The sequence below is a fragment of the Pyxicephalus adspersus genome, unplaced genomic scaffold, assembly GCF_032062135.1.
Source record: "Pyxicephalus adspersus unplaced genomic scaffold, UCB_Pads_2.0 Sca1943, whole genome shotgun sequence".
Taxonomy (NCBI): domain Eukaryota; kingdom Metazoa; phylum Chordata; class Amphibia; order Anura; family Pyxicephalidae; genus Pyxicephalus; species Pyxicephalus adspersus.
The window spans coordinates 1-4,892 of NW_027318950.1; the positions used below are offsets into that span (position 1 = coordinate 1).

General features: G+C 33.2%; 1 long non-coding RNA gene across 1 annotated transcript; it reads left to right on the top strand.

Moving 5' to 3' along the window:
- The first annotated feature begins 2,460 nt into the window (after nucleotides 1-2,460).
- On the top strand, nucleotides 2,461-4,713 carry LOC140321284 (uncharacterized). Its single transcript, XR_011918885.1, has 2 exons — nucleotides 2,461-3,492; nucleotides 4,486-4,713. It is a non-coding gene; the product is annotated as an uncharacterized lncRNA (long non-coding RNA).
- The last annotated feature ends 179 nt before the right edge of the window (nucleotides 4,714-4,892 follow it).

The window sequence follows — 4,892 nt, forward strand, 5'->3', positions numbered from 1 at the left end:
CTAGTAATGATTTAACGTTTTGACTGAAGTATTATTATAAAAGTAATAAATTTAACTAGGACTTGAATAGACTAATCATGTCAGTATTTATAAAAAAAAACAGTAAAAAAAAAAAAAAAAAAAAAAAGTATATCAGCATTTCTATGAGTTGCAGTGTGTTGAGTTGCATGTTCTATTTTTGGACAGGGGACACCAACACAACTTGTTGGTGTGAACTGGGCCCATTGAAAAGTGTCATTTTACAAAGTTATTTCATTGTGCCTGTATTGAGCAGCTCTACCGGTAGCAGCCCAACATACTTGTTGTAAGTGAGCTCTAAAAGCTTTATTAAGCTGCCTGAAATTTGAAAAACTTTGCAAATGCTTTAAGAAAACTTGTCCTACATACTGCTTCTATACTAGCAGAAGCTGGTGTTTTTTGTATTTACCAAGCACTTAGGCTATTTATTTAGGAAAGTTAATTATCTCTCTACATTTTAACTTCACTTATTAAACTACATGAATTGTAGTTAGCAGCTTAAACCCTCTTTAAAGAGTCAAGCCCAATCTATAACCACTGTTTTCATGTTTATCTTTTACTTTCAGCATATAGCACAGTTGTAGTCAGTAATCTGTGAAGAAATTATTTTTTCTTAGGGCTTCAATGTTTGGATAGTTTGCATGCATTATGCAAAGTAAAAAGATAATTATTCATAGTAAAGATGCAGGTAAATCACACAAAACCTACTGATGCTTGTGTTGCACATATACTATTCATTTTGATGAGCTGCGTAGTGCTTATATTCATACATTTACAATTTTTTTAAAATGCTATCAACTTCAGCATATAGGTGTATACGTCCCATATAATAATGAATAGGATAAATGTAAATGTGAATAGGTAATGATAATGGATATACTGAAGTTTACAATTTAAGTATCATAAATTACACTGAAATTGTACAATACCTTTCTTAAAGTTCTGAAAGTATTTAAAAAATAAAATGAAATACAAATTAAATATTAAATGCACAATTTCTATTAGAGTAAAGAGATGTTGTGATTGAGTATGTGGGGAAGTTCATAAAAATATCTATTTATATAAATACTGTGTGTGTGTGTTATTATATTTTAAAAACCTTTCTACAAACCACACGCTTTAAAAGTTAGAGCCAAGGTCTTTGTTCCAAAATTTAGTATTGATTGAGTACTCCAAGGTAAACAAGTTTCTAGTCAAATTAAGGAGATTTAAGCAGATTTGGCGAAGTTTGACCCTTCCGCTGACATTTTTTTTTCTAGCTGTAAATGAATTGATGTTTTATATAGTGTTTACATCCTAGGGCACACAAATTTCTTTTTTTCTCACTGATGAGTCCCATCTTTCTTTATACATGTTTCACATGGTACAGCTGGTGTTGGTATAAGCCGGCCCTTATTAACTTGAGGGCTTGGTACAATGTAGATTGCAGATAGTTTATTGGCATTCAGTCCTTATTTTTCTTCTCTCTAGTCATGTGGAGTGTTTCTGTCCAAGTTTTTGTTTTATAGATCTGTATTTTTGTCTCTGCAACCAAGTAACACAAAGTGACAGCTGCTTTCTAATCCTGTTAGCAGCCATCTTAATCGAATGTCATGACAAATCTTGTCCTCCTCCACCTATTCCATTTGAGCTGGAGAATTGTGTTCAGAAACATGTTTAGATGGGGCGCAGACAACATGCGTTGAATGGACATTGACATCCAATTATTTTGGGATTTGCTACGACGAACACATTGTAGTTTCTAGGAAAAAAAAATATGGTTGGAGCAAAATGAAATACATTTTTTTTTAATGTGTGTATTTACAGATGCAGTCTCAGCATTATTTTGTATCACTTTTCATTCCAGCGCCACGTTTGGAAGTTGTGATTGTAGTTTAAATATAAAGACAGCACAGACTCATTTCTGGTCAGTTGTGACTGCTTGTTTCTAGGCAACAGTCTAAAATTCATAAAAGCCCGAACAGGTGGATGCAGATAGGAGGCCTTGCAGGATATCTCCTCCATTCTAGATCTAGCACAAAAAAATCTTAACTCGCATGGTGATAGCTTGGAAAGAAAATGCCACTGAAACAGAATTTTAAGTGAGATAATCATGCATAAAACTGCACTGCAGGCACAAAGGCCAATATTAATACCTAATAATATTTATAATCTGTGCATATTATGATATCATATTGTTATTAGTATGTTATTAGTATGTTGTGATTTTATAGATATAGAATATTTATGCTAAATACTGCACAAGGATTATAGTGAAAACTGTTTTAATCCCTTCACCTGAACAAGCAGCTAAAGGCAAACCTTTGATGCCCAAGAAATTGATTGGTGAACATTGCCACAACCTGAAGACAATTGATGATTATATTTAAAACTGAATTATTACTAATAGCAAACTTTTGTTTTGTCATAACAACAAAACAATAAAACTGACACTGTTGCAAAAGTGACATCTTCCTAATTGATAGGGTATTTTAGGTTATTTTAAAGATAACAGATTATTTTACCTAAAAAACTTCAGTTACTGGTGGAGCATGTGGGGGCATGGGTGGGAGCAAATCATCCTCTGCCATTTATATGGTCTTACTGCCTACAGCCAAGTTTTCTACTACCATAGGCCCTGTCACTGATCCTGACCAGTTTGAGGTTTAAATTATTCCAGTTAATTTTGTTGCAATTTCCATAATTTAAAAGAGATGAAAAATCCTCCAGTCAGAATATGAAACCGTGTAATGGTTCTGTTAGTTGTGCAGACCTTGCAACTCAAATATACATATCTGACTACCAGTCCTTGACAGGTATCTAAAACCATTTAGCATTTCCCCAAACTAAAATCTATTCTCCTTTGAATGTTTAAACTCTACATCAAACTCCAGAAGTGTCTGTCATGTCTGTGTACAGACAGAGGGGCCTCGTAGGTTATGCCTGCAGCAGATTTGGATCACAGTAATGTGGACAAATAACACCTTCAGCGTATGTTCACTAAGTCCCATCTTCCAGGCCAGCATGAGATCTCACATTTCCATTGCAAACACCCAGGAAATGCTAATTAAAGCTTCATCTCCAGACATTTCACAAACTCTTCAATGTGTCACTCATTTGTTAGCATTTTTCATAACTGCTAGTTTAAAAATGAAATACTATTTTTGTCCAAAGCAGATTTGTGTTGCTTTCCTGTTCTACCTAAGCTTAGTGCTGAACATTCAATTAAAAATATTCATTTTCAAAACTGTGCTAGAGTTGTACATGTGCTAAGATGTTATATAAGTACAGGTTGTTCTGAAGATATCTGGTCATGTTATGGCCTGCTCTCTAATAAGATCCTTTACATCTGTTGGTATTGCATACAATATGTTGTGTTCCATGTGTCTAAAACAAATTATGATTTTCCTGTGATAGGTGTCAGAGGGACAAGAGATCTGTGTAATTGAAGCCATGAAGATGCAGAACAGTATGACAGCTGCTAAAACTGCTAAGGTAATGTTTGATGATCAAATTGACAAAAAGTGCTGTCATTTTCCCCTGATATAATGTGTTTATGTAACAGATTTTAACTGGGGCAGAGGGAATGGTATTGTCTATATCTTTCAATCAAGGTTTAGCTTTTACACTTTTTACTCTCTATTAGAAAATTGAAGTAGTATTCAAATGTTAGAGTGAATTTTCTTTGATCCAGTTTCTGTCTATTATCATAGACTGATGGTGAAAACCTTTATCAAGCAGACAAAATAATCAGACCCATTTATTGTATATCTTCCTACAATTTGGGTCACATTCATACAAGTGCTGGTTAAGGAATTACCACCCATGTTGACTCAAACTGCAAGCAATAGAAGTCAGCATATGTTTTATGCTTAGTATATGCTATGTAACTTACAATATTCATACCTTTTAGGGTTCTTCATTTTATAATGTTGAAGATTTTTTTTTCTTTGTTAGATTTTGCATGTCATCCTTACATTTTTTATTCTGTATTGTTACATCTAGGCTTAAAATGGATTTATTTGGTAATTTACTGATATACTTACTGTGAAGATGATTAGAAATTTTAGGTAACACAGAAATTATTTAAACAAAAAAAAAGCAAATTCTTCCCCAAGTTAGGGTCTATTTAGATCTTTGTGGACCATGAAACATTATGTTACATAGTGCTATTCATTTATGCCATAAACATACACACACATATATCCTGTGTATTCTATTAAAAAAATACAAAATGTGGAAAAAGGAAATGGGGTGAATACCTAAAGGCAACACATATTTTTATATGTGAACTATTTCATTGTAGCAGAGAAGAGAAGTAAAGAAAAATTTCAATCCCTGATTATTGCATTGCCTTTCCTTGCATTGTTCTTGGTAGGTGTTTACAGCTGTGTTTCACGCATACCAGCTAACCATCTAAATACAACACTAACAAAGCTTTTCAATCTGTCCTTTATATATCTAACTTTGTTTTGAATTTTTTAACAGGTCATAGGTGTGCATTGCAAGGCTGGCGAAACCGTGGGAGAGGGAGATCTACTGGTTCAGCTGGAATAAATCCCATTCACTACAAGACTTCATTTAATACTTTATACATGATTTCTCATCAACTGTCACATATTCATGTTTTATGCTGACATTCCTACTATACAAATTTTATACTGTTATATTTATTACAAATTCACGTGGGATGAATAAAAAAAAATGATTAACAGACTCTGTGCTTGAGTGGCTTATTCAGTATTTAAATAGGAATTACGTTTTTAAAAGAACTTCTTAAATTCAGCTTATTGATCATGCCATTGGTATATTAGACCTTCATAGAAATGTGAAGTATTTCTTAGCTGTGAAAACTGCTTGATTATCATGCAATGGTTTGTTGTTTTATTTGCACC